The 7,870-nt window shown below is 43.7% G+C and overlaps 1 protein-coding gene across 2 annotated transcripts in view; it reads left to right on the top strand.

Moving 5' to 3' along the window:
* Positions 1 to 1,881: 1,881 nt before the first annotated feature.
* Positions 1,882 to 7,870, top strand: part of bmp4 (bone morphogenetic protein 4) — a 30,641-nt gene continuing 24,652 nt past the window's right edge. Inside the window, exon 1 of one of the 2 annotated variants that reach the window (XM_080202714.1) lies at positions 1,882 to 2,011. The gene's annotated coding sequence lies outside the window, so the exon portion shown is untranslated. The remainder of the gene's footprint in view (positions 2,012 to 7,870) is intronic. The other variant, XM_080202715.1, reaches the window with a different exon arrangement.

Genomic DNA, 7,870 nt, shown 5'->3' with positions numbered 1-7,870 from the left:
TTGGAAGCAGAGTTGGAAAAATTATGAGGCAGATTCATTTGGGAACATAGGAATTAGGAGCAGAAGAGGGCAAACTCAGCCCTTTGAGCCTGCTCTGCCATTCAATCAGATCATGGCCGATTTCAGGTTGCCTCAAATCCACCTCCCCATATCCCCTTATAACTTTCTTTTTTAGAAATAATACCTATCTCCTTCTTGAAACCATTCAACAATTCAGACTATGTGCTATGGGGCAGCGAGTTCCACAAATTCACCAACCTCCTCAGCTCAGTTTCAAATCTACCGCCTTTCAACCTATACCTGTGACCTCTTGTGATATAAAAGAAACAGAGTCATGAGGACAAAGCAAACACCAAAGTGTTAAATTGTAAGCTTTAGAATAAATATTTAGTGGTCTTTATTTTCAGTGTATCCTTATTTTGTGCACCAGTTGGATTCACACAGGCACGAATAAAAATGGTCACCTGAGATTTTTTAAAAATTTCCAGGACGTGGGCATTTTTGGCTGGACCACCATTTTTTGCCCATCCCTAACTGCCCACTATTGTTGAGGGCATTTGCGAATCAACCACATTGCTGTGGTCTTATCTAGGCCAGACCAGGTAAAGACGGCAGATTTCCTTGCCTAAAGGATATTAATGAACCGGATTGGTTCTTACAACAATTGACAATGGTTTTGTGATCATCGTTAGACTTTTAATTCCAAGTAATTCTACTGAATTCAAATTTCACCACCTGTCATGTCAAAGGCTGCAGAGAAGTGAAGGAGGGAACATGCAGCACAGCCTCAGTGGATTAACAGTCTTTCATGGGTGTCTTGAGATGCAAACACAATTGGGGAAATTCAAAGGTGTAGTTATGGGGAGGAGGAGCATATACTTGAAAGGCAACAACACGGCCAGAAACCTTGGATAGGAAAAGAAAACTGGTAATAAAGTGCTGGTTTGGTCAGCAAGAGTTGACGAATGTGGTTTATTCTTGAGTAGCTGGTGATGATGACTATTCTACAGCACAAAGTCACATCTTCTATTGGTGCTAATGGTCTATTGTCCTTCATTGGCGATGCTACGATTCAAAATGATATAACTTCAACCATCAGGAGCAGCATGGTCACACAGTGGTTAGCACTGTTGCCTCACAGCACAAGTGTCCTGGGTTCGATAACTGGCTTGGGTCATTGTCTATGTGGAGTTTGAGCATTCTCCTCGTGTCTGCGTGAGTTTCTTCCGGGTGCTCAGGTTTCTTCCCACAGTCCAAAGATGTGCAAATTAGGTGGATTGGCCATGCTAAATTGCCTCTTAGTGTCAGGGGGACTAGCTAGGGTAAATGCGTGGGAGGGGTTATGGGAATAAGGTTTGAGGTCGGTGCAGACTCGATAGGCCGAATGGCTTCCTTCTGCAATGTAGGATTCTAAGATCGGGTCCTTTGTCGACTGATAGCACAAATAGTCGTCAAAACTAAACACTGATTATCCATTCCAAAAATGGATGATTGTCACAATTATGCAGTCTAAAGCATATGTGCACTGTGCTATAGGCACTCACTATTGCATGAGCGCAGACCAGCTAACAGCGTAAACTAAGGGGTACAACATAGGGCTTCTGAGCTGTATTGGCCACTGGATAAACTAGTGTCATTGTGGGAGTCCTTTCCTCCAATTGGATATTTCTTTTAAGGTCATTTATTTATGAATAAAATAGCTGCTATGCCTTAATACCCACTTTGTTATCAAAATAAACCATGAAATCTCTTCCACCAAACGGTAATCCTACTTTGGGAACTTCTCCAATGAATCTGTGGGCGCGGTTTTAACCATTACGCAAACAGCGGTGAAAGTATTAAAGTCTGGAGTATCTCTTTCTGTGTCTGAGGCAGCAGAGGTGAGCAGCAGGGCAAGGTAAAGCCACTTAGCACAGCAGTCAAATCCAGGCACTGCAGAACCTGTAACAACAACAACAAGTAAAAATCAGAAAACGGCGGCAGCTCAGATCAGGTCAGGAGGCATCATGAGGTAAATGAAGTGGATTTATTTGAAGAGGTATTGTCCTAGGATCACAGTGGGGTGGACTTTCCGAAGCGGTTGCCAGATGTACCTGATATTTTCTTTGAAATGGAATTAACTGGCCCCCATCCAGCAGACCTATTTTTCACAGCGTGCTAACATAAGTGATCATGGCTTTGTGGCTGAATGGGTTTCACAGTAATTGGGGCATGTCGGCAGAAATTTTAGCTCGCTCATAATTTTCCCTCGCTGAAACAGGTGTGGTGATAAGAGTTGCTTTGTTTTGTTCTTATCACCACCTCACTGAGTTTAAGAGAAAGAAACAAAATGAACACTGTTCTCGGAGCAGCAGGATCTCAGCTGTGTACAATCACACAACCACACCGTGCAAGGCGGTAGGCGCCTATAATTAATTTTGCCTCCTATTTTTAAGAGCAGCCTCACTTTTGGAGCAGGTATATATTTTAATTTGTACACCGTGAGCATTTTCCCACTGATAATGAGTCATTAATGTCGGAGTGTCGTACTCCTGTTGCTGATGGCAGGCCCAGAATATTAAGCAACCAAATTCTTTCATTCCAATCGTGCCTAAGATCAAATGTCTTGGGTGCCAAGGATTTTTTAAAAAATTAACTGGGAAGGCCAACACTTCCTGGCCATTGTTGTGAATATCTAATTTTAAAATATAGCTTTCAGTTGAGAAACTGAGAAGCAACCCTGAAGTAAATACAATGTAAAGGCATGAGTGTGATCCAACGCAACCCTCCTCCCTTACCTCAGATGCCCCACTCAGGCCCCCTTCCCTCTCAGATGCCCCACTCAGACTCAGGCCTTCCATCAGGCCACATGCCTTGGCAGTGCCAATGGTGCACAGCTCCCTGGCACTGATACCCTGGCCTGGTGCCTTGGGCCCTGAGGGGGATCAATCAGGTAAGTCCAGCAGCCAAGGTGCCAGTTTGAATTCTGTGCAGTGCAGAGAGCAGCTCTTTAATAAATCTGTTAGTTTGAATCTGTGTGCAAACCACATTATTTCTTTTAGTTAAAACCCACAACCCCTAACATAGTTAGAACATTGCAAGGTACATGATCCCCAGGCCCAACAAGAAGACCCTTTCCTTCCATTCCGTGTTGCTGCACTCTCACATTAACTCTCAGCCTCCCTCCCTTTCACCCTCCTCCCCTGTCCGGCCTCTGCTCCACTTTTCCATCGTACCCCCCCTTCCACCCTTTCACCCTTCACCTGCCTCCCCTGTCCAACCTCCGCTCCATTCTTCTATCCTACCCCTCCTTCTACCCTTTGCCTGCCTCCTGTGTCCATCCCTCATGCAGCTTGTCTGAGCTCAGCATGAGTCAAGTTGTGAGTAGTTCCTGACAAGGCCAAAGCTGCAGGGAAGAAGTCAAGTTCGCCTGGCGCACAGCCACTGTAAACATGAACATTCTAAATGCTTGCTGGCGGCTAGTTAATTTAGTGATGGGCCAAAGGGCTTCTTTCTGTGCACTATGACTCTATGACACGCTAATCTATGTTTGTTGGGAAGCTCGGCCCACATTTAATCCATCTTTAAAGCTGGGAATTCCTAAAATTCATCCCGCCACCGAGAAACTGATTCTTGGTCTCCTGCTGAATTAAGTTCCCTCACCCATCGTGCTATTTGCTGTTGGACCAGAAGATTCTGCCCATGATGTCATTGCATTTTGTGAACTGGTTTGTATTTATCTTATTGTGGGTTCTTGCTCCCAGTAAAATCACTATAAACTATGCAGACTATCTTCAGGAGGAATTCAGAGGGAGTGTAATTAAATAATCATCCCATGTGCATTCCAGGTATTTGTCAATGACTTTGATATAAGATCCAGCATTGGTGCAAAAACTGTGCTATCACTAAGGCTATGTCATCAAGCTAAAGGCGCAAATGTTTTGTCACAGTGGGCAGAGTTCTGCTTCCTCACCAAACATCCGGGATGGCAGCATTACATACACTGACTGGCTCCACATCACCTGAAGCAGATACAAGGCTCCATTATGATGCTTGCAGCATGGAAGTTGTTGATGTTTGCAGCTCAGGATAAATGCATTCACTGTTTTACTACACTGTTTTAGAACATGTAAATATGGTTAATTTGTTTATGTTATTAGTGATGAAAGGAAAATGTCTTACACTTTGAGAATTTGGCAATGATGGGTGCTTGATTAATAGTAGTAGAAGCAGGTACAATTTTGTTTTTTAAAAAGCATTAGACAGTTACGTGGGTAAAATGGGTATAGCGGGTTAAGGGCCAAATGCGGGTAATTGGGACTAGCTTCGGGGTTTAAAAAAAGCAGCATGGATAAGTTGGGCCGAAGGGCCTGTTTTCATGCTGTAAACCTTTCTGACCTTATGACTCTAATATAGGGTCGGGGTTCTGGGGAAAAGGCAGGAGAATGGGGAAGAGAAAAACATCAGCTATGATTGAATGGCGAAGCAAGCTTGATGGACCAAGTGGCCTAATTCTGCTCCTATGTCTTATGGTCTAATAATCTATGGGCATTAGGGTCCAGATTTACACCACGACAAAGAACCTCTCCATTGTGGCAAAGACCGAGTGCTTGAAAATCAAAAGTCCCACCCTTAAATACGGCGCTTCCCATTTTTTGTGAGGAAGGGAATGGAACCAGTTTGCGTTTTGCACTTGTGCCATTTACAGAGACAGCTGGCTATTTAAGTCATTAGCTGCTTCCACTGCAGTCAGAGTTCGGTAGCTCAGGAGTGTAGAACCCAAAGTGTGAAGACTAGACCTGGTAAGAGCAAGTCTGAACTTTATGGATTGGTTTGGATAGCCAGAGTACCCCTGTGGGAGGTAAGGTACCCCTTTGGATCTGGTTCCAGGACAACTTTGGGGGAGGTAATGAGCCCTTTGATGGAGGTCAGCCACCTTTTGGAATTGTTAAACTCGATATAAATGTGCATTAGAAGTGCATAAACTCATTACTGTGAAGCTGATTGGAACTATCAACAGTGTCAAAATTAACACCAAAACTCTCAAAAACATCTGTTAAAAGAACCTGTCAAAACGGCTAAAATGACCTGATGAAAGTACCAAGAGCACTTGTCAAAAGTACCACTCTGAAGGGTCAAGGCGTTTAAAAGTCTAGCTTTATAAATCTTTGATAACATCCTTCCTACCAAAAATAATGGTAAAATATCCTACATTATGACATGCAAACTTTCACCAACAGCTTCAAAATAAATCTGTTAGGTCCCTGACACCAAGCAATAAATTTCACAAACTTGTTCAACTTTGCTGCATTTGATCAAACTTATATGTTGAACTCCAATCTATAATCAAAGTCACTGAATTGGACAACTTATCCCCAGCTATCAAAAAAGCAGCAAACACTTGGGAGACCACAGCAAGAGCAACCTAACCATCCACTGATATCGCAGCAAAATTGGTGCAGAAAATCACCCCCTGCCAGCTCGTGTTACCAAATAAACCTGTTCGACTATAATCTGATGTTGTCAGGCTACTTACACTTGGACAATGGCAGTGACAATTGTTACTGAACTTCAAATGGCAATTTTTCAAACCATTTTTTAAAATTCATTCATGGATGTGGGTGTTTTTGAGTAATTTATTGCCCTTGGACTAAGTGACTCGAGAAACCATTGAAGAATCAACCACATTGCTGTGAGTCTGGAGTCACATGTAGGCCAGGCCGGGTAAGTATGGTAGATTTCCTTCCCAAAAGGGCATTAATGAACCAGACGGGTTTTTACGATGATCGTACTTATGGTCATCATTAGACTTTGAATTCAAATTTCACTATCTGTGGGATTCGAACCTGGGTTCCCAGAGCACTACCGTGGGTCGCTGTATTACTAATCTATTGAAAATACCTCTGTGCCACTGCCTCTCCCATAACTTAGATGGACCACCATGTTATGAAACAGAAGAACTATGGACTAAATGACCCTAGTTGATGGCCAATTTCTCCACTGCCCTCTGAGGCAAGCATCCTATTTACTGTCTTACAGAAATCCCATTGCTTGAACTCCCCACTTGAATCTGCCAAATTAAATGTCATTAACCAGGGGCAAGTACTGTAATGTGACCTGAAGGCATTTGAAGTGAGTATCTCTAACCCTTTGATGCATGAATGTGAAACATACAACATATCATCATATCCTCTTATGTGGATGCCGTCCTTTGAAGTACTCCAGACATGATGTTTGGTGGTGGGTATAATGTGCTGCAGAATCAACACTATTTCTCTGAAATCACCGCGTCAAAATAGTAAGACGTTTACAGTGAAGAACGTGCGCCCAAATTGAGTCCTAAACTCATTCTTTTGCTGATGTGGTGGAAAGGTGGCGAAACATATCACCAGCAGCACTCATTCGCAGTCCTGTTACTAACGTCAAGATAATCACTCATCTCAACAGTCTCAGCATTTCTCTGTTATTATTATTAAACTAGAATAACACACTCATAGAAATACTTCACAGATCTGACAGAGACGATCTGCACATTTGTAGACAAGTTGGACTTTGCAGAAATGTGGTTTCATTATTTATGTTTTATTATTAATTAGTGTCACAAGTAGGCTTACATTAACACTGCAATGAAGTTACTGTGAAAATCCCCCAGTCGTCACACTCTGGCGCCTGTTCGGATACACTGAGGGAGAATTTAGCACCTAACCAGCATGTCTTTCAGGCTGTGGGGGGAAACCAGAGCACCAGGAGGAAACCCGTGCAGACATGAGGAGAACGTGCAGACTCCACACAGACAGTGGCCCAAGCCAGCAATCGAACCAGGGTCCCTGACACTGTGAGGCAACAGGGCCTCTATGCCACCTTTGAGAAAGAATATGAAATAATTATAATTCTTATACTGTGGCCTCCGCTGCCCTTAATGCAGAGGCTAATTATTTTTACACCTCATGAATTTACACAAAACAATTAAATAGGGGAGCTCTTTTTTGGCACTCAGGTACAAACATATATAAGAAAAATACATCCATAATTGAGAATTGTTAAAACATAGATAATATCTTTGAACTGAAGGTAAAATATATTTGCACAAGTGTCAGTTAGATTGGCTGCAATGTGAGGAAATTCCAGGTTACCTGTTATTATAATGAAGAAGGTTCCCCTGCAGAATGGCTCAGAGAATCTTAACATTGCTAATCCTTGGTCAGTTTTCCAAAATAAGATAATGGCAGTATGATCTGATTGTGAATTAAGTGTCTCCTTCTAGAATAAATCCCTTTTAGAACCTTGCATGGAACAATAAAAAATTGAGGCGATTTTCCCAAAACAATTCTGTGTCGAATTCACGTAAAGACTGGAGTCAATCCTGCTTTTTTTTTTAGCGGGAGTTACAAAATGAATCTCCCAAATTTTGTGCACTGCTGAGTGCCTCAGCATGAATCAAGCTGGAATTCAGTGAGCGGAGACTATTCCTGCTGGAGAGGCTGACAGCATAGTGCTGAGCGGGCCACTGCGCATGTGCTGATCTGTCAGCACCGAGATTGGTGCATGCACCTTGCCCCTGATCGCTAGCCCGCGATTCCTCATCGCTGGCTGTGCAACCCCCTATGGCTCAACTGCTGGTCCCCCCGACGTGACCAGGATAGTCTCGAGTCCCCCAACTCCTCGATCTCTTCCCCCCAACCACCAGCAGCCCTGATCTTCCAATTCCTCTCCGCCCTGCAGCCCTGACCCTCTCCCCTCCCCGCAGCCCTGGTTTCCCCAGAAGGCTGACACACACTAACCCCCCCTCCACTGCCCAGACCAATCACTAGCCTCCCTCCCTCTTTCACTCAGCCCTATTGCAGAGTGGCAGCAGGATCTCCCCCAAGGCCCCGCCTCCATCAGGTTCTAG

Source organism: Carcharhinus amblyrhynchos, chromosome 14 (genome assembly GCF_965287045.1).
Source record: "Carcharhinus amblyrhynchos chromosome 14, sCarAmb.v2.hapA, whole genome shotgun sequence".
In the NCBI taxonomy this organism is placed as follows: domain Eukaryota; kingdom Metazoa; phylum Chordata; class Chondrichthyes; order Carcharhiniformes; family Carcharhinidae; genus Carcharhinus; species Carcharhinus amblyrhynchos.
Note: the sequence above shows the minus strand (reverse complement) of the source record. Positions and strands in the feature narration are given on the sequence as shown.